The sequence below is a fragment of the Cibotium barometz genome, chromosome 33 (genome assembly GCF_041138505.1).
Source record: "Cibotium barometz isolate CiBa-2024 chromosome 33, ASM4113850v1, whole genome shotgun sequence".
Classification (NCBI taxonomy): Eukaryota; Viridiplantae; Streptophyta; class Polypodiopsida; order Cyatheales; family Cibotiaceae; genus Cibotium; species Cibotium barometz.
The window spans coordinates 20,128,615-20,152,157 of NC_141078.1; positions in this window are offsets into that span (position 1 = coordinate 20,128,615).

A 23,543-nucleotide genomic window follows, 5' to 3' on the forward strand; every position below is an offset into this window, starting at 1 on the left:
AAAGGTATGAGTAGAAGACCAGGATCAAGAGCATGCAACCACATCACACTTGGACATTATCCCACATGAGCATATTTGTAAGAGGTTTACCCTCCTCTTATAAAAAGGGTTATTTCCAAGCAATGAACGCAAGCAGCTTGCAAGCCTCTCTATGAGTAGAAGTTTCCATCTTATAACCTGATTGTGCGTGACTCAAGCTTGGTTGTCATTAGGAGTTTTGCTATGTTGTTAATTAGTCCTCCCAACCCACCATAAGATTAGTATTTCTTAATCACATGATTAGGATTGAGCACACCATAGCTATGTATGCTTGAGGATTCATGTCCAATATTTTGACACTGGCTTGCGCACCTGTGGTCCTGGTTTGTTGGAGTGTGATCCGCCTTCTATCAGCTGCTGCAACCCCCCTAATATAAGTACCTTCTTTGAGCCTGATGTAGTTTCCAACCTGCTCTGTTGTTGTTGGATCTTGTCGACTTCCTTATGCATATTAATGCACCGATTAATGTTTTGTACTCCTGCATGTCAAAGTCCAGATGAAGTATTCCCATGCATGTTACTATTTGGTTCCTAGATTTTGGTTTGTGGAGGTAACAAGAATCTCACGGGCTACTACAACACCATGAACTGAGCATGACCTCCAACAATTTATATTTGTTGGGCAGATCTCTCTCTCTCTCTCTCTCTCTCTCTCTCTCTCTCTCTCTCTGTCTCTGTCTCTCTCTCTCTCTCAGTAGGTTACATTGAAATTGTAAAATTGGGTTTCTTTTCATGTTCATAAAGGAACATGCTGTTGAAGTTTCTATAAAGAAATACGTTCTTATAAACTAATTTTAATGACTTGTTAATGCTTAAAGTAGTCTCTAAAACCCAACCACTTCATAGCATAACAACAAATAAACAACGTGATTACAAGTTGTCACTAATAGTGGCCTCTATTAGCTATATAGAACAGACACCTCAAATAACATCGGTGCCTACAAAGATACATGAAAAAGTACATCTTTGTGTTGAAAACTAGCTAGTTGTCTAGGTAGGTTCAAAACATTCATTCCTCCCAACATAAATCAAGCAAAGTCCATACGTATTCACACCACTCCTATAGTTTTTGAAATCCTTAGGGCATGGATTCTGTAATGTCAATGTTGTGAAGTGATAGATGCATCTGCCTTCCCTACATTCAGCCTACCATCATAAACATACAAATTAGCTCTGAATTACACTCTGATTTTCTTCACTGGAGTCTAGAAACTTCTTGTGGAACGGAATGGTTGGCAACCGTTGTCTGAACGATTTGTTGAGACTATGTTCTCTCTCTCTCTCTCTCTCTCTCTCTCTCTCTCTCTCTCTCTCTCTCTCTCTCTCCAGGTTGTATTGCAATTGTAAAATTGGTTTTTCATGTCCATAAAGAAATGCATTCTAATGAACTAATTTTATTGACGTGCTTATATAATTTACAACATACAAGATGGACTCCGAAGAACTTCATGACACTAATTGCTACACACAATACTCACCCCATTCCCATAGCCAACATTCTATGTAGGCACGTAGGAGTCTCAAATTCCAAACTATTGCAATGCCAAGTACCGTGTCTTCTCACCATGGACATTCATTCCATGTGCGTCCTCCCATCCAATCACTCACTTTCACAGCATGTTAACTGGACTGAGAATGGGATCTCCTTTCTCATTTAGGTCATATACCAAAGGCCAGGTTTGCCTACCACACTAGTCCATCAAGTCATACAACCTCCCAATTATGCCATCTACGGATAGCATGCTGGAATGCAGTTTGAGGAAAGTGGGCAGACACCATTAGTGCCTCAGAAAAAGCCAGCAAAGAGGAGATACATGAAAGCTATAGATGCTAGCTTGGAGGGATTCGAGACACAAGAGAAAGGCAATATAAAGAAGACGAAAAAGGGTGCTACCAATAGCGCTTGTGTGGATGAGCAGACAACTAGGGAAAGAGCCGTGGGTGGCACAACTCATCCACATTTGTGGATCCATGGTGGTTGATGAATTTGGGAAAACTCTGAAAAGCAGGGAGTGGACCTTTGGTCAAAAGTTGCAACACAACTTGCTTCGCTTTTCCTAGAATGTGATAAAGACAGTGAAAGTTGTCGCAAAGGGATGGGGCCGTCTGTACACCTCTGAGTACAAGAAGGATAAGGCACACAATTCAATTTCAAGAGATGATCAAAAGGTCACTTGCCAATGGTTTGACACTGTGGACGAGCATATGCATGGTTGTGTGAATGTCATAAGCTACAACCATGCTCCTGCAAAAATAGGAGGGAGTGGTGTGGGTTGAGGCAGTGGAGTTTCTAATGTGGAAGATGCCGCTGAATCATAGGATCGCAAAAGAGGCAGTCTTGACTGAGGTGTCTGCCCAAGGTCCTCGCAAGGACAAGAACATTGAGGAGAGCCTTCTGGACATGGTGAGCACATAAAAAATGATGGCAATCCATCGAAAGGAGTCAGATGTAGACCGCAAGGCTCTAGAAACTCAAAAACTTGTGATGTTGGGAAACCTTACAACGGCCTCGACTGGTCTTATGGATGTCTTGAAGAGTTTTCAGAAGCCTTGAGTTGCAAGGAAGCTATGTTATTGTACTTTCATGTAGTGATTAACATGCCATTTGCTTGTTGTACTTCATTTTGGTCCTGCGCTTGAAGCTTGTCATTCAATATGAAGGTGTTAAGTTTTACCTCATTTGTCTCACACTTGTTACATATGTTGATCATACTTTTCTAATAATGGGTAGCCTTTAACATGTAAAGCCTCGATCTGATGTCATTCCATTCATTGGGTTCAAGTGATGAAAGAATCAATGCTCATTGTGTTTGGCACTATTGCAATTCTCATAGCCATGATTACTAAGATAGAATTAAGTGAGTGGTGCTATGATGCGAGTGAGGCAATCACACATTGGATGACATTTTTTAGTCAGTGCATGGCTCGTGCAATATTGGCATGCAAAGCCCGGATTGCTCGTCGTCGATGCCACGAGCGTAGGTCCTATTGGGGGCTTACTGTAGACCATAGGGATTCATGGAGAGATACTTGCTTGGTAGTTATTAAGATGGGATGTTCAAAAAGGGGATGAGATTGAGCAAAGATACCTACCACCTCTTGTGTGCAAGGCTAGCTCCATTCTAGCAAAGCTGTGCAGACACCAACTGCAAAAAAGCCATCGCTGTGGAGAAGCGTGTTTGTGTGGCATTGCACTGTCTAGCCACTAGCTCTAACTTACAAGTGGTTCTCTACATCCTCTGCACAAAAAAAAAAGTGAGAGCTTTCTATGAGGCTATGGAGAATTGTGGCTTGCACAACTTAAACATAAAGTGGCCATCTCCTGAAAGGATGCTACCTTGGCGCAGAGGGATTCGAGGCTATATGTGGCATTCCGTATGTTATCGGTGATGTGGATGGTAGTCATGTGCCTATCATTGCTTTGCATGTGCATTCCAAAGACTAATTCAACAAGAAAGGTTTGATCAGCCACATGATCCCTATACAAGTTCACATTATTGTGTTCACTAATTAATCAAGCCCGATAGGGCTTGATTAATTAATGAACATGTGGCTAGCCTAAATATGTGGTCATGCACACTATACGAGCAAGGTGACGTGAAAAATAAAGTTTAATTATTGTTTGTCAACAATCTATTTGACCATGCATATGTGTACATGGACAACTACATACCACAAATAGGCTTGGTGTGAGCCTTGAATAGACCAATTGGATTATTCCCAATATAGGGAATGGGATTATGCATATGGACAAGAAAAGAGATGTTTCAATCTACAAAGGTATGAAAGATCGGGTCATATATTACTCAATGCTTAGAGCCTTAGACATTCGTGATATTTTCTTTTCAAATAATGTTGGCTTTAGATACTATAGAGATGGCAATGGTGTCGCGAGATGAGTGATGAACAAGGAAAAGACAGCAAAGACGACCTACCTGGGAGCCAAAACAATCACATATCTCCTTGGATATTGATGGATGATGAGGAGGATCCAAAGGAGCACTTCTCCCATAGATACACAGTAACACGTCCCTGTGGAAAAATATTCAATTGAAAAATCCAACCTTAAATGCTAAAGGTTTTGTGCGACTTTCATCTTCTTGCAAAGGCTTTTTTGATGTAGCATCTTTTGTCTACTGATCTTCAATACGAGGCCTAGGGTGCTTGCTAAAGGAGTCACTGTGCGAACGAATGAACAAAGGACAAAATAGCTGTGCGCACGCTTACATTTCACACACAGCCAAAGCACAAATTGAGTCACGTCGCAAACCAATGAATAGAGGAAAAAACAGTTGGGCGAGCACTTGCATTTTACACACAGTCAAAGCATGTGTAGGGTCTACCTCCAACTTGGAGTGCCATGTTGTGTCGCCGCTTTTGCATGCCATGGGTAGCCAACTCTGGCTACCTATAGGGATGGACAAGCTACTCCACAGCCAATGGGAGCCCTTGCTCCAACCTACAATAAAACATTCCCGTGTACCTGCAAATTCTCATGTACCTTTATATCCTCCATCTTGGCTATTGAAATGTGTGGTGCCATTGAGGACAAAGTATAAGTAGTGGACCAAGATCAATAGCATGCAACAACGTCACACTTGGACATTATCACACATGAGCATATTTGTAAGAGGTGTACCCTCCTCATATAAAAAGGGTCGTTTCCAAGCAATGAACATAAGCAGCTCTCTATGAGTACAAGTTTCCATCTTGTAACCTAATTATGCTTGAGTCAAGCTTGATTAAGTCATTAGGAGTTTCATGATGTTGTTAATTATGCTACATCCACCATAGGATTAGTATTTTTTAATCATATGATTAGGATTGAGCACACCATAGCTATGCATGCTTGAGGCCTCATTCATATCCATGGTATCAGAGCCACTCCTCTTCTCATGAACTTCTCCATTAGCTTAGCCTCAGCCCACATTAATCCTTTCCACCAGTAATCTCATGTTTATTAAACCAATTCTCAATTTTTCCAGCATCTTATCCATAGCTCCCACTTGTGGACAAAATTTTCATAGCTTGATTCTCCACATCCTCTTCACTATTGATCAATTCCTCTTAGATATATCTTGTTGACCTCATTGCTATTCTATTGGCTTAATTTCTCATAAATCGTCTCATTTTCACCGACTGTAGAAATGCTCCATTCGTTTACATGATGTAGTCAACATTGGATCAAGCCCTTATAGGGCTCGTTAGACACTACTACAAGGACTCGGGTATCAAGTACTTTGGCATACTACATGACCCGGGAGACGTGGATGTGCACAGGCACTACAAACAAGCACAAATCCACCAACTTTGAGCTATTTCTTTCCCTTGGGACATTGATTCTCATCAAGGGTTCTTCTAAGGCTATCAACAAAGCCCCATCAAAAGCTTTTGCATTTGCTCAATTTTGACCTCCAAAGTTTGATGTTGTTTATCACTATTTTTAGCTCTAATCACTATAATTAAGAGGATAATAAAAAAAAATTGGCCTAATTAAATGTTAAAATTGAATTCCTTAGGTTGTATTATCCTTGTTTGAGTGTCAAATCTCTCATTTGGCATTTGGGTCATTAACGGGAAGCCTTTTGAGCATATTCAGTTTTACCACTAATTTGTAAGCAATTAGACACTACCAAGAGTCAAACCTTAGTAAGACCTTTGCAATGGTGTCAAGCACTATCACAAATGTTGAGAAGTTCAATGGGGAAGGGTTCCACACCTTACAGAGATGAAGTACCCTCTAAAGCATAAGAAATTGTGAAAAATCATTAAGAAAAATGTGCCGGATGAACACCAATTGAAGGGTGGGTTGAAAAAGATGAGCAATCAATGCCACTTATTGGTTTACACCTAGTTGTATTCATCACATCAACTCTAAGGAACACGCTGCAAAGGATGCATGGGATACATTGAAGCTCGTGTTTGGAGCTAAGGCAAAGAACCAGGAAATTCACTTAAAGCTTGAATTCTATGGTCTACAAATGAACTTTAACGAGTCTTTGGCTCAATTTGTTAGTAAAATGAAAGCATCATGACCCAGATAGATGGAATAGATGCTAAGATTAGAGATAAATATGCACCTGCAATACTCATAAAAAGCATGCCAGAGGAATATGGTGCACTTGTAACCACTCTAAAGAATCTACTTGAACCAACATTTGAGAATTATACTTGAAGAAGAGAAGCAGTTAAAGAATGCCATACAAAGTACATCAAGGAAACAAGCTTTGACATCTTGTGTTACCACACTTAACCACCTTGAGTAGCATGTTGTACTAAGGGGAAGTGATGGATCTTTTGTAATACACATTCAACCACCTTGTAGTATCCTATACATCATGGCACCAAGGGGGGGGGGTGTTTAAATTTGTGGCGCCATTGTGGGAAAGGTATGAGTAGAAGACCAGGATCAAGAGCATGCAACCACATCACACTTGGACATTATCCCACATGAGCATATTTGTAAGAGGTTTACCCTCCTCTTATAAAAAGGGTTATTTCCAAGCAATGAACGCAAGCAGCTTGCAAGCCTCTCTATGAGTAGAAGTTTCCATCTTATAACCTGATTGTGCGTGACTCAAGCTTGGTTGTCATTAGGAGTTTTGCTATGTTGTTAATTAGTCCTCCCAACCCACCATAAGATTAGTATTTCTTAATCACATGATTAGGATTGAGCACACCATAGCTATGTATGCTTGAGGATTCATGTCCAATATTTTGACACTGGCTTGCGCACCTGTGGTCCTGGTTTGTTGGAGTGTGATCCGCCTTCTATCAGCTGCTGCAACCCCCCTAATATAAGTACCTTCTTTGAGCCTGATGTAGTTTCCAACCTGCTCTGTTGTTGTTGGATCTTGTCGACTTCCTTATGCATATTAATGCACCGATTAATGTTTTGTACTCCTGCATGTCAAAGTCCAGATGAAGTATTCCCATGCATGTTACTATTTGGTTCCTAGATTTTGGTTTGTGGAGGTAACAAGAATCTCACGGGCTACTACAACACCATGAACTGAGCATGACCTCCAACAATTTATATTTGTTGGGCAGATCTCTCTCTCTCTCTCTCTCTCTCTCTCTCTCTCTCTCTGTCTCTGTCTCTCTCTCTCTCTCAGTAGGTTACATTGAAATTGTAAAATTGGGTTTCTTTTCATGTTCATAAAGGAACATGCTGTTGAAGTTTCTATAAAGAAATACGTTCTTATAAACTAATTTTAATGACTTGTTAATGCTTAAAGTAGTCTCTAAAACCCAACCACTTCATAGCATAACAACAAATAAACAACGTGATTACAAGTTGTCACTAATAGTGGCCTCTATTAGCTATATAGAACAGACACCTCAAATAACATCGGTGCCTACAAAGATACATGAAAAAGTACATCTTTGTGTTGAAAACTAGCTAGTTGTCTAGGTAGGTTCAAAACATTCATTCCTCCCAACATAAATCAAGCAAAGTCCATACGTATTCACACCACTCCTATAGTTTTTGAAATCCTTAGGGCATGGATTCTGTAATGTCAATGTTGTGAAGTGATAGATGCATCTGCCTTCCCTACATTCAGCCTACCATCATAAACATACAAATTAGCTCTGAATTACACTCTGATTTTCTTCACTGGAGTCTAGAAACTTCTTGTGGAACGGAATGGTTGGCAACCGTTGTCTGAACGATTTGTTGAGACTATGTTCTCTCTCTCTCTCTCTCTCTCTCTCTCTCTCTCTCTCTCTCTCTCTCTCTCTCTCTCTCTCTCTCCAGGTTGTATTGCAATTGTAAAATTGGTTTTTCATGTCCATAAAGAAATGCATTCTAATGAACTAATTTTATTGACGTGCTTATATAATTTACAACATACAAGATGGACTCCGAAGAACTTCATGACACTAATTGCTACACACAATACTCACCCCATTCCCATAGCCAACATTCTATGTAGGCACGTAGGAGTCTCAAATTCCAAACTATTGCAATGCCAAGTACCGTGTCTTCTCACCATGGACATTCATTCCATGTGCGTCCTCCCATCCAATCACTCACTTTCACAGCATGTTAACTGGACTGAGAATGGGATCTCCTTTCTCATTTAGGTCATATACCAAAGGCCAGGTTTGCCTACCACACTAGTCCATCAAGTCATACAACCTCCCAATTATGCCATCTACGGATAGCATGCTGGAATGCAGTTTGAGGAAAGTGGGCAGACACCATTAGTGCCTCAGAAAAAGCCAGCAAAGAGGAGATACATGAAAGCTATAGATGCTAGCTTGGAGGGATTCGAGACACAAGAGAAAGGCAATATAAAGAAGACGAAAAAGGGTGCTACCAATAGCGCTTGTGTGGATGAGCAGACAACTAGGGAAAGAGCCGTGGGTGGCACAACTCATCCACATTTGTGGATCCATGGTGGTTGATGAATTTGGGAAAACTCTGAAAAGCAGGGAGTGGACCTTTGGTCAAAAGTTGCAACACAACTTGCTTCGCTTTTCCTAGAATGTGATAAAGACAGTGAAAGTTGTCGCAAAGGGATGGGGCCGTCTGTACACCTCTGAGTACAAGAAGGATAAGGCACACAATTCAATTTCAAGAGATGATCAAAAGGTCACTTGCCAATGGTTTGACACTGTGGACGAGCATATGCATGGTTGTGTGAATGTCATAAGCTACAACCATGCTCCTGCAAAAATAGGAGGGAGTGGTGTGGGTTGAGGCAGTGGAGTTTCTAATGTGGAAGATGCCGCTGAATCATAGGATCGCAAAAGAGGCAGTCTTGACTGAGGTGTCTGCCCAAGGTCCTCGCAAGGACAAGAACATTGAGGAGAGCCTTCTGGACATGGTGAGCACATAAAAAATGATGGCAATCCATCGAAAGGAGTCAGATGTAGACCGCAAGGCTCTAGAAACTCAAAAACTTGTGATGTTGGGAAACCTTACAACGGCCTCGACTGGTCTTATGGATGTCTTGAAGAGTTTTCAGAAGCCTTGAGTTGCAAGGAAGCTATGTTATTGTACTTTCATGTAGTGATTAACATGCCATTTGCTTGTTGTACTTCATTTTGGTCCTGCGCTTGAAGCTTGTCATTCAATATGAAGGTGTTAAGTTTTACCTCATTTGTCTCACACTTGTTACATATGTTGATCATACTTTTCTAATAATGGGTAGCCTTTAACATGTAAAGCCTCGAAAAGCCTCGATCTGATGTCATTCCATTCATTGGGTTCAAGTGATGAAAGAATCAATGCTCATTGTGTTTGGCACTATTGCAATTCTCATAGCCATGATTACTAAGATAGAATTAAGTGAGTGGTGCTATGATGCGAGTGAGGCAATCACACATTGGATGACATTTTTTAGTCAGTGCATGGCTCGTGCAATATTGGCATGCAAAGCCCGGATTGCTCGTCGTCGATGCCACGAGCGTAGGTCCTATTGGGGGCTTACTGTAGACCATAGGGATTCATGGAGAGATACTTGCTTGGTAGTTATTAAGATGGGATGTTCAAAAGGGGATGAGATTGAGCAAAGATACCTACCACCTCTTGTGTGCAAGGCTAGCTCCATTCTAGCAAAGCTGTGCAGACACCAACTGCAAAAAAGCCATCGCTGTGGAGAAGCGTGTTTGTGTGGCATTGCACTGTCTAGCCACTAGCTCTAACTTACAAGTGGTTCTCTACATCCTCTGCACAAAAAAAAAAGTGAGAGCTTTCTATGAGGCTATGGAGAATTGTGGCTTGCACAACTTAAACATAAAGTGGCCATCTCCTGAAAGGATGCTACCTTGGCGCAGAGGGATTCGAGGCTATATGTGGCATTCCGTATGTTATCGGTGATGTGGATGGTAGTCATGTGCCTATCATTGCTTTGCATGTGCATTCCAAAGACTAATTCAACAAGAAAGGTTTGATCAGCCACATGATCCCTATACAAGTTCACATTATTGTGTTCACTAATTAATCAAGCCCGATAGGGCCTTGATTAATTAATGAACATGTGGCTAGCCTAAATATGTGGTCATGCACACTATACGAGCAAGGTGACGTGAAAAATAAAGTTTAATTATTGTTTGTCAACAATCTATTTGACCATGCATATGTGTACATGGACAACTACATACCACAAATAGGCTTGGTGTGAGCCTTGAATAGACCAATTGGATTATTCCCAATATAGGGAATGGGATTATGCATATGGACAAGAAAAGAGATGTTTCAATCTACAAAGGTATGAAAGATCGGGTTCATATATTACTCAATGCTTAGAGCCTTAGACATTCGTGATATTTTCTTTTCAAATAATGTTGGCTTTAGATACTATAGAGATGGCAATGGTGTCGCGAGATGAGTGATGAACAAGGAAAAGACAGCAAAGACGACCTACCTGGGAGCCAAAACAATCACATATCTCCTTGGATATTGATGGATGATGAGGAGGATCCAAAGGAGCACTTCTCCCATAGATACACAGTAACACGTCCCTGTGGAAAAATATTCAATTGAAAAATCCAACCTTAAATGCTAAAGGTTTTGTGCGACTTTCATCTTCTTGCAAAGGCTTTTTTGATGTAGCATCTTTTGTCTACTGATCTTCAATACGAGGCCTAGGGTGCTTGCTAAAGGAGTCACTGTGCGAACGAATGAACAAAGGACAAAATAGCTGTGCGCACGCTTACATTTCACACACAGCCAAAGCACAAATTGAGTCACGTCGCAAACCAATGAATAGAGGAAAAAACAGTTGGGCGAGCACTTGCATTTTACACACAGTCAAAGCATGTGTAGGGTCTACCTCCAACTTGGAGTGCCATGTTGTGTCGCCGCTTTTGCATGCCATGGGTAGCCAACTCTGGCTACCTATAGGGATGGACAAGCTACTCCACAGCCAATGGGAGCCCTTGCTCCAACCTACAATAAAACATTCCCGTGTACCTGCAAATTCTCATGTACCTTTATATCCTCCATCTTGGCTATTGAAATGTGTGGTGCCATTGAGGACAAAGTATAAGTAGTGGACCAAGATCAATAGCATGCAACAACGTCACACTTGGACATTATCACACATGAGCATATTTGTAAGAGGTGTACCCTCCTCATATAAAAAGGGTCGTTTCCAAGCAATGAACATAAGCAGCTCTCTATGAGTACAAGTTTCCATCTTGTAACCTAATTATGCTTGAGTCAAGCTTGATTAAGTCATTAGGAGTTTCATGATGTTGTTAATTATGCTACATCCACCATAGGATTAGTATTTTTTAATCATATGATTAGGATTGAGCACACCATAGCTATGCATGCTTGAGGCCTCATTCATATCCATGGTATCAGAGCCACTCCTCTTCTCATGAACTTCTCCATTAGCTTAGCCTCAGCCCACATTAATCCTTTCCACCAGTAATCTCATGTTTATTAAACCAATTCTCAATTTTTCCAGCATCTTATCCATAGCTCCCACTTGTGGACAAAATTTTCATAGCTTGATTCTCCACATCCTCTTCACTATTGATCAATTCCTCTTAGATATATCTTGTTGACCTCATTGCTATTCTATTGGCTTAATTTCTCATAAATCGTCTCATTTTCACCGACTGTAGAAATGCTCCATTCGTTTACATGATGTAGTCAACATTGGATCAAGCCTTATAGGGCTCGTTAGACACTACTACAAGGACTCGGGTATCAAGTACTTTGGCATACTACATGGACCCGGGAGACGTGGATGTGCACAGGCACTACAAACAAGCACAAATCCACCAACTTTGAGCTATTTCTTTCCTTGGGACATTGATTCTCATCAAGGGTTCTTCTAAGGCTATCAACAAAGCCCCATCAAAAGCTTTTGCATTTGCTCAATTTGACCTCCAAAGTTTGATGTTGTTTATCACTATTTTTAGCTCTAATCACTATAATTAAGAGGATAATGAAAAAAAATTGGCCTAATTAAATGTTAAAATTGAATTCCTTAGGTTGTATTATCCTTGTTTGAGTGTCAAATCTCTCATTTGGCATTTGGGTCATTAACGGAAGCCTTTTGAGCATATTCAGTTTTACCACTAATTTGTAAGCAATTAGACACTACCAAGAGTCAAACCTTAGTAAGACCTTTGCAATGGTGTCAAGCACTATCACAAATGTTGAGAAGTTCAATGGGGAAGGGTTCCACACCTTACAGAGATGAAGTACCCTCTAAAGCATAAGAAATTGTGAAAAATCATTAAGAAAAAATGTGCCGGATGAACACCAATTGAAGGGTGGGTTGAAAAAGATGAGCAATCAATGCCACTTATTGGTTTACACCTAGTTGTATTCATCACATCAACTCTAAGGAACACGCTGCAAAGGATGCATGGGATACATTGAAGCTCGTGTTTGGAGCTAAGGCAAAGAACCAGGAAATTCACTTAAAGCTTGAATTCTATGGTCTACAAATGAACTTTAACGAGTCTTTGGCTCAATTTGTTAGTAAAATGAAAGCATCATGACCCAGATAGATGGAATAGATGCTAAGATTAGAGATAAATATGCACCTGCAATACTCATAAAAAGCATGCCAGAGAATATGGTGCACTTGTAACCACTCTAAAGAATCTACTTGAACCAACATTTGAGAATTATACTTGAAGAAGAGAAGCAGTTAAAGAATGCCATACAAAGTACATCAAGGAAACAAGCTTTGACATCTTGTGTTACCACACTTAACCACCTTGAGTAGCATGTTGTACTAAGGGAAGTGATGGATCTTTTGTAATACACATTCAACCACCTTGTAGTATCCTATACATCATGGCACCAAGGGGGGGGGTGTTTAAATTTGTGGCGCCATTGTGGGAAAGGTATGAGTAGAAGACCAGGATCAAGAGCATGCAACCACATCACACTTGGACATTATCCCACATGAGCATATTTGTAAGAGGTTTACCCTCCTCTTATAAAAAGGGTTATTTCCAAGCAATGAACGCAAGCAGCTTGCAAGCCTCTCTATGAGTAGAAGTTTCCATCTTATAACCTGATTGTGCGTGACTCAAGCTTGGTTGTCATTAGGAGTTTTGCTATGTTGTTAATTAGTCCTCCCAACCCACCATAAGATTAGTATTTCTTAATCACATGATTAGGATTGAGCACACCATAGCTATGTATGCTTGAGGATTCATGTCCAATATTTTGACACTGGCTTGCGCACCTGTGGTCCTGGTTTGTTGGAGTGTGATCCGCCTTCTATCAGCTGCTGCAACCCCCTAATATAAGTACCTTCTTGAGCCTGATGTAGTTTCCAACTGCTCTGTTGTTGTTGGATCTTGTCGACTTCCTTATGATATTAATGCACCGATTAATGTTTTGTACTCCTGCATGTCAAAGTCCAGATGAAGTATTCCCATGCATGTTACTATTTGGTTCCTAGATTTTGGTTTGTGGAGGTAACAAGAATCTCACGGGCTACTACAACACCATGAACTGAGCATGACCTCCAACAATTTATATTTGTTGGGCAGATCTCTCTCTCTCTCTCTCTCTCTCTCTCTCTCTCTCTTCTTCTGTCTCTCTCTCTCTCTCAGTAGGTTACATTGAAATTGTAAAATTGGGTTTCTTTTCATGTTCATAAAGGAACATGCTGTTGAAGTTTCTATAAAGAAATACGTTCTTATAAACTAATTTTAATGACTTGTTAATGCTTAAAGTAGTCTCTAAAACCCAACCACTTCATAGCATAACAACAAATAAACAACGTGATTACAAGTTGTCACTAATAGTGGCCTCTATTAGCTATATAGAACAGACACCTCAAATAACATCGGTGCCTACAAAGATACATGAAAAAGTACATCTTTGTGTTGAAAACTAGCTAGTTGTCTAGGTAGGTTCAAAACATTCATTCCTCCCAACATAAATCAAGCAAAGTCCATACGTATTCACACCACTCCTATAGTTTTTGAAATCCTTAGGGCATGGATTCTGTAATGTCAATGTTGTGAAGTGATAGATGCATCTGCCTTCCCTACATTCAGCCTACCATCATAAACATACAAATTAGCTCTGAATTACACTCTGATTTTCTTCACTGGAGTCTAGAAACTTCTTGTGGAACGGAATGGTTGGCAACCGTTGTCTGAACGATTTGTTGAGACTATGTTCTCTCTCTCTCTCTCTCTCTCTCTCTCTCTCTCTCTCTCTCTCTCTCTCTCTCTCTCTCTCCAGGTTGTATTGCAATTGTAAAATTGGTTTTTCATGTCCATAAAGAAATGCATTCTAATGAACTAATTTTATTGACGTGCTTATATAATTTACAACATACAAGATGGACTCCGAAGAACTTCATGACACTAATTGCTACACACAATACTCACCCCATTCCCATAGCCAACATTCTATGTAGGCACGTAGGAGTCTCAAATTCCAAACTATTGCAATGCCAAGTACCGTGTCTTCTCACCATGGACATTCATTCCATGTGCGTCCTCCCATCCAATCACTCACTTTCACAGCATGTTAACTGGACTGAGAATGGGATCTCCTTTCTCATTTAGGTCATATACCAAAGGCCAGGTTTGCCTACCACACTAGTCCATCAAGTCATACAACCTCCCAATTATGCCATCTACGGATAGCATGCTGGAATGCAGTTTGAGGAAAGTGGGCAGACACCATTAGTGCCTCAGAAAAAGCCAGCAAAGAGGAGATACATGAAAGCTATAGATGCTAGCTTGGAGGGATTCGAGACACAAGAGAAAGGCAATATAAAGAAGACGAAAAAGGGTGCTACCAATAGCGCTTGTGTGGATGAGCAGACAACTAGGGAAAGAGCCGTGGGTGGCACAACTCATCCACATTTGTGGATCCATGGTGGTTGATGAATTTGGGAAAACTCTGAAAAGCAGGGAGTGGACCTTTGGTCAAAAGTTGCAACACAACTTGCTTCGCTTTTCCTAGAATGTGATAAAGACAGTGAAAGTTGTCGCAAAGGGATGGGGCCGTCTGTACACCTCTGAGTACAAGAAGGATAAGGCACACAATTCAATTTCAAGAGATGATCAAAAGGTCACTTGCCAATGGTTTGACACTGTGGACGAGCATATGCATGGTTGTGTGAATGTCATAAGCTACAACCATGCTCCTGCAAAAATAGGAGGGAGTGGTGTGGGTTGAGGCAGTGGAGTTTCTAATGTGGAAGATGCCGCTGAATCATAGGATCGCAAAAGAGGCAGTCTTGACTGAGGTGTCTGCCCAAGGTCCTCGCAAGGACAAGAACATTGAGGAGAGCCTTCTGGACATGGTGAGCACATAAAAAATGATGGCAATCCATCGAAAGGAGTCAGATGTAGACCGCAAGGCTCTAGAAACTCAAAAACTTGTGATGTTGGGAAACCTTACAACGGCCTCGACTGGTCTTATGGATGTCTTGAAGAGTTTTCAGAAGCCTTGAGTTGCAAGGAAGCTATGTTATTGTACTTTCATGTAGTGATTAACATGCCATTTGCTTGTTGTACTTCATTTTGGTCCTGCGCTTGAAGCTTGTCATTCAATATGAAGGTGTTAAGTTTTACCTCATTTGTCTCACACTTGTTACATATGTTGATCATACTTTTCTAATAATGGGTAGCCTTTAACATGTAAAGCCTCGATCTGATGTCATTCCATTCATTGGGTTCAAGTGATGAAAGAATCAATGCTCATTGTGTTTGGCACTATTGCAATTCTCATAGCCATGATTACTAAGATAGAATTAAGTGAGTGGTGCTATGATGCGAGTGAGGCAATCACACATTGGATGACATTTTTTAGTCAGTGCATGGCTCGTGCAATATTGGCATGCAAAGCCCGGATTGCTCGTCGTCGATGCCACGAGCGTAGGTCCTATTGGGGGCTTACTGTAGACCATAGGGATTCATGGAGAGATACTTGCTTGGTAGTTATTAAGATGGGATGTTCAAAAAGGGGATGAGATTGAGCAAAGATACCTACCACCTCTTGTGTGCAAGGCTAGCTCCATTCTAGCAAAGCTGTGCAGACACCAACTGCAAAAAAGCCATCGCTGTGGAGAAGCGTGTTTGTGTGGCATTGCACTGTCTAGCCACTAGCTCTAACTTACAAGTGGTTCTCTACATCCTCTGCACAAAAAAAAAAGTGAGAGCTTTCTATGAGGCTATGGAGAATTGTGGCTTGCACAACTTAAACATAAAGTGGCCATCTCCTGAAAGGATGCTACCTTGGCGCAGAGGGATTCGAGGCTATATGTGGCATTCCGTATGTTATCGGTGATGTGGATGGTAGTCATGTGCCTATCATTGCTTTGCATGTGCATTCCAAAGACTAATTCAACAAGAAAGGTTTGATCAGCCACATGATCCCTATACAAGTTCACATTATTGTGTTCACTAATTAATCAAGCCCGATAGGGCTTGATTAATTAATGAACATGTGGCTAGCCTAAATATGTGGTCATGCACACTATACGAGCAAGGTGACGTGAAAAATAAAGTTTAATTATTGTTTGTCAACAATCTATTTGACCATGCATATGTGTACATGGACAACTACATACCACAAATAGGCTTGGTGTGAGCCTTGAATAGACCAATTGGATTATTCCCAATATAGGGAATGGGATTATGCATATGGACAAGAAAAGAGATGTTTCAATCTACAAAGGTATGAAAGATCGGGTCATATATTACTCAATGCTTAGAGCCTTAGACATTCGTGATATTTTCTTTTCAAATAATGTTGGCTTTAGATACTATAGAGATGGCAATGGTGTCGCGAGATGAGTGATGAACAAGGAAAAGACAGCAAAGACGACCTACCTGGGAGCCAAAACAATCACATATCTCCTTGGATATTGATGGATGATGAGGAGGATCCAAAGGAGCACTTCTCCCATAGATACACAGTAACACGTCCCTGTGGAAAAATATTCAATTGAAAAATCCAACCTTAAATGCTAAAGGTTTTGTGCGACTTTCATCTTCTTGCAAAGGCTTTTTTGATGTAGCATCTTTTGTCTACTGATCTTCAATACGAGGCCTAGGGTGCTTGCTAAAGGAGTCACTGTGCGAACGAATGAACAAAGGACAAAATAGCTGTGCGCACGCTTACATTTCACACACAGCCAAAGCACAAATTGAGTCACGTCGCAAACCAATGAATAGAGGAAAAAACAGTTGGGCGAGCACTTGCATTTTACACACAGTCAAAGCATGTGTAGGGTCTACCTCCAACTTGGAGTGCCATGTTGTGTCGCCGCTTTTGCATGCCATGGGTAGCCAACTCTGGCTACCTATAGGGATGGACAAGCTACTCCACAGCCAATGGGAGCCCTTGCTCCAACCTACAATAAAACATTCCCGTGTACCTGCAAATTCTCATGTACCTTTATATCCTCCATCTTGGCTATTGAAATGTGTGGTGCCATTGAGGACAAAGTATAAGTAGTGGACCAAGATCAATAGCATGCAACAACGTCACACTTGGACATTATCACACATGAGCATATTTGTAAGAGGTGTACCCTCCTCATATAAAAAGGGTCGTTTCCAAGCAATGAACATAAGCAGCTCTCTATGAGTACAAGTTTCCATCTTGTAACCTAATTATGCTTGAGTCAAGCTTGATTAAGTCATTAGGAGTTTCATGATGTTGTTAATTATGCTACATCCACCATAGGATTAGTATTTTTTAATCATATGATTAGGATTGAGCACACCATAGCTATGCATGCTTGAGGCCTCATTCATATCCATGGTATCAGAGCCACTCCTCTTCTCATGAACTTCTCCATTAGCTTAGCCTCAGCCCACATTAATCCTTTCCACCAGTAATCTCATGTTTATTAAACCAATTCTCAATTTTTCCAGCATCTTATCCATAGCTCCCACTTGTGGACAAAATTTTCATAGCTTGATTCTCCACATCCTCTTCACTATTGATCAATTCCTCTTAGATATATCTTGTTGACCTCATTGCTATTCTATTGGCTTAATTTCTCATAAATCGTCTCATTTTCACCGACTGTAGAAATGCTCCATTCGTTTACATGATGTAGTCAACATTGGATCAAGCCCTTATAGGGCTCGTTAGACACTACTACAAGGACTCGGGTATCAAGTACTTTGGCATACTACATGACCCGGGAGACGTGGATGTGCACAGGCACTACAAACAAGCACAAATCCACCAACTTTGAGCTATTTCTTTCCCTTGGGACATTGATTCTCATCAAGGGTTCTTCTAAGGCTATCAACAAAGCCCCATCAAAAGCTTTTGCATTTGCTCAATTTTGACCTCCAAAGTTTGATGTTGTTTATCACTATTTTTAGCTCTAATCACTATAATTAAGAGGATAATGAAAAAAAATTGGCCTAATTAAATGTTAAAATTGAATTCCTTAGGTTGTATTATCCTTGTTTGAGTGTCAAATCTCTCATTTGGCATTTGGGTCATTAACGGGAAGCCTTTTGAGCATATTCAGTTTTACCACTAATTTGTAAGCAATTAGACACTACCAAGAGTCAAACCTTAGTAAGACCTTTGCAATGGTGTCAAGCACTATCACAAATGTTGAGAAGTTCAATGGGGAAGGGTTCCACACCTTACAGAGATGAAGTACCCTCTAAAGCATAAGAAATTGTGAAAAATCATTAAGAAAAATGTGCCGGATGAACCAATTGAAGGGTGGGTTGAAAAAGATGAGCAATCAATGCCACTTATTGGTTTACACCTAGTTGTATTCATCACATCAACTCTAAGGAACACGCTGCAAAGGATGCATGGGATACATTGAAGCTCGTGTTTGGAGCTAAGGCAAAGAACCAGGAAATTCACTTAAAGCTTGAATTCTATGGTCTACAAATGAACTTTAACGAGTCTTTGGCTCAATTTGTTAGTAAAATGAAAGCATCATGACCCAGATAGATGGAATAGATGCTAAGATTAGAGATAAATATGCACCTGCAATACTCATAAAAAGCATGCCAGAGGAATATGGTGCACTTGTAACCACTCTAAAGAATCTACTTGAACCAACATTTGAGAATTATACTTGAAGAAGAGAAGCAGTTAAAGAATGCCATACAAAGTACATCAAGGAAACAAGCTTTGACATCTTGTGTTACCACACTTAACCACCTTGAGTAGCACGTTGTACTAAGGGGAAGTGATGGATCTTTTGTAATACACATTCAACCACCTTGTAGTATCCTATACATCATGGCACCAAGGGGGGGGGTGTTTAAATTTGTGGCGCCATTGTGGGAAAGGTATGAGTAGAGGACCAGGATCAAGAGCATGCAACCACATCACACTTGGACATTATCCCACATGAGCATATTTGTAAGAGGTTTACCCTCCTCTTATAAAAAGGGTTATTTCCAAGCAATGAACGCAAGCAGCTTGCAAGCCTCTCTATGAGTAGAAGTTTCCATCTTATAACCTGATTGTGCGTGACTCAAGCTTGGTTGTCATTAGGAGTTTTGCTATGTTGTTAATTAGTCCTCCCAACCCACCATAAGATTAGTATTTCTTAATCACATGATTAGGATTGAGCACACCATAGCTATGTATGCTTGAGGATTCATGTCCAATATTTTGACACTGGCTTGCGCACCTGTGGTCCTGGTTTGTTGGAGTGTGATCCGCCTTCTATCAGCTGTGCTGCAACCCCCCTAATATAAGTACCTTCTTTGAGCCTGATGTAGTTTCCAACCTGCTCTGTTGTTGTTGGATCTTGTCGACTTCCTTATGCATATTAATGCACCGATTAATGTTTTGTACTCCTGCATGTCAAAGTCCAGATGAAGTATTCCCATGCATGTTACTATTTGGTTCCTAGATTTTAGTTTGTGGAGGTAACAAGAATCTCACGGGCTACTACAACACCATGAACTAAGCATGACCTCCAACAATTTATATTTGTTGGGCAGATCTCTCTCTCTCTCTCTCTCTCTCTCTCTCTCTCTCTCTCTCTCTCTCTCTCTCTCTCTCAGTAGGTTACATTGAAATTGTAAAATTGGGTTTCTTTTCATGTTCATAAAAGAACATGCTGTTGAAGTTTCTATAAAGAAATACGTTCTTATAAACTAATTTTAATGACTTGTTAATGCTTAAAGTAGTCTCTGAAACCCAACCACTTCATAGCATAACAACAAATAAACAACGTGATTACAAGTTGTCACTAATAGTGGCCTCTATTAGCTATATAGAACAGACACCTCAAATAACATGGTGCTTACAAAGATACATGAAAAAGTACATCTTTGTGTTGAAAACTAGCTAGTTGTCTAGGTAGGTTCAAAACATTCATTCCTCCCAACATAAATCAAGCAAAGTCCATATGTATTCACACCACTCCTATAGTTTTTGAAATCCTTAGGGCATGGATTCTGTAATGTCAATGTTGTGAAGTGATAGATGCATCTGCCTTCCCTACATTCAGCCTACCATCATAAACATACAAATTAGCTCTGAATTACACTCTGATTTTCTTCACTGGAGTCTAGAAACTTCTTGTGGAACGGAATGGTTGGCAACCGTTGTCTGAACGATTTGTTGAGACTATGTTCTCTCTCTCTCTCTCTCTCTCTCTCTCTCTCCAGGTTGTATTGCAATTGTAAAATTGGTTTTTCATGTCCATAAAGAAATGCATTCTAATGAACTAATTTTATTGACGTGCTTATATAATTTACAACATACAAGATGGACTCCGAAGAACTTCATGACACTAATTGCTACACACAATACTCACCCCATTCCCATAGCCAACATTCTATGTAGGCACGTAGGAGTCTCAAATTCCAAACTATTGCAATGCCAAGTACCGTGTCTTCTCACCATGGACATTCATTCCATGTGCGTCCTCCCATCCAATCACTCACTTTCACAGCATGTTAACTGGACTGAGAATGGGATCTCCTTTCTCATTTAGGTCATATACCAAAGGCCAGGTTTGCCTACCACACTAGTCCATCAAGTCATACAACCTCCCAATTATGCCATCTACGGATAGCATGCTGGAATGCAGTTTGAGGAAAGTGGGCAGACACCATTAGTGCCTCAGAAAAAGCCAGCAAAGAGGAGACACATGAAAGCTATAGATGCTAGCTTGGAGGGATTCGAGACACAAGAGAAAGGCAATATAAAGAAGACGAAAAAGGGTGCTACCAATAGCGCTTGTGTGGATGAGCAGACAACTAGGGAAAGAGCCGTGGGTGGCACAACTCATCCACATTTGTGGATCCATGGTGGTTGATGAATTTGGGAAAACTCTGAAAAGCAGGGAGTGGACCTTTGGTCAAAAGTTGCAACACAACTTGCTTCGCTTTTCCTAGAATGTGATAAAGACAGTGAAAGTTGTCGCAAAGGGATGGGGCCGTCTGTACACCTCTGAGTACAAGAAGGATAAGGCACACAATTCAATTTCAAGAGATGATCAAAAGGTCACTTGCCAATGGTTTGACACTGTGGACGAGCATATGCATGGTTGTGTGAATGTCATAAGCTACAACCATGCTCCTGCAAAAATAGGAGGGAGTGGTGTGGGTTGAGGCAGTGGAGTTTCTAATGTGGAAGATGCCGCTGAATCATAGGATCGCAAAAGAGGCAGTCTTGACTGAGGTGTCTGCCCAAGGTCCTCGCAAGGACAAGAACATTGAGGAGAGCCTTCTGGACATGGTGAGCACATAAAAAATGATGGCAATCCATCGAAAGGAGTCAGATGTAGACCGCAAGGCTCTAGAAACTCAAAAACTTGTGATGTTGGGAAACCTTACAACGGCCTCGACTGGTCTTATGGATGTCTTGAAGAGTTTTCAGAAGCCTTGAGTTGCAAGGAAGCTATGTTATTGTACTTTCATGTAGTGATTAACATGCCATTTGCTTGTTGTACTTCATTTTGGTCCTGCGCTTGAAGCTTGTCATTCAATATGAAGGTGTTAAGTTTTACCTCATTTGTCTCACACTTGTTACATATGTTGATCATACTTTTCTAATAATGGGTAGCCTTTAACATGTAAAGCCTCAATCTGATGTCATTCCATTCATTGGGTTCAAGTGATGAAAGAATCAATGCTCATTGTGTTTGGCACTATTGCAATTCTCATAGCCATGATTACTAAGATAGAATTAAGTGAGTGGTGCTATGATGCGAGTGAGGCAATCACACATTGGATGACATTTTTTAGTCTCAGTGCATGGCTCGTGCAATATTGGCATGCAAAGCCCGGATTGCTCGTCGTCGATGCCACGAGCGTAGGTCCTATTGGGGGCTTACTGTAGACCATAGGGATTCATGGAGAGATACTTGCTTGGTAGTTATTAAGATGGGATGTTCAAAAAGGGGATGAGATTGAGCAAAGATACCTACCACCTCTTGTGTGCAAGGCTAGCTCCATTCTAGCAAAGCTGTGCAGACACCAACTGCAAAAAAGCCATCGCTGTGGAGAAGCGTGTTTGTGTGGCATTGCACTGTCTAGCCACTAGCTCTAACTTACAAGTGGTTCTCTACATCCTCTGCACAAAAAAAAAAAGTGAGAGCTTTCTATGAGGCTATGGAGAATTGTGGCTTGCACAACTTAAACATAAAGTGGCCATCTCCTGAAAGGATGCTACCTTGGCGCAGAGGGATTCGAGGCTATATGTGGCATTCCGTATGTTATCGGTGATGTGGATGGTAGTCATGTGCCTATCATTGCTTTGCATGTGCATTCCAAAGACTAATTCAACAAGAAAGGTTTGATCAGCCACATGATCCCTATACAAGTTCACATTATTGTGTTCACTAATTAATCAAGCCCGATGATTAATTAATGAACATGTGGCTAGCCTAAATATGTGGTCATGCACACTATACGAGCAAGGTGACGTGAAAAATAAAGTTTAATTATTGTTTGTCAACAATCTATTTGACCATGCATATGTGTACATGGACAACTACATACCACAAATAGGCTTGGTGTGAGCCTTGAATAGACCAATTGGATTATTCCCAATATAGGGAATGGGATTATGCATATGGACAAGAAAAGAGATGTTTCAATCTACAAAGGTATGAAAGATCGGGTCATATATTACTCAATGCTTAGAGCCTTAGACATTCGTGATATTTTCTTTTCAAATAATGTTGGCTTTAGATACTATAGAGATGGCAATGGTGTCGCGAGATGAGTGATGAACAAGGAAAAGACAGCAAAGACGACCTACCTGGGAGCCAAAACAATCACATATCTCCTTGGATATTGATGGATGATGAGGAGGATCCAAAGGAGCACTTCTCCCATAGATACACAGTAACACGTCCCTGTGGAAAAATATTCAATTGAAAAATCCAACCTTAAATGCTAAAGGTTTTGTGCGACTTTCATCTTCTTGCAAAGGCTTTTTTGATGTAGCATCTTTTGTCTACTGATCTTCAATACGAGGCCTAGGGTGCTTGCTAAAGGAGTCACCGTGCGAACGAATGAACAAAGGACAAAATAGCTGTGCGCACGCTTACATTTCACACACAGCCAAAGCACAAATTGAGTCA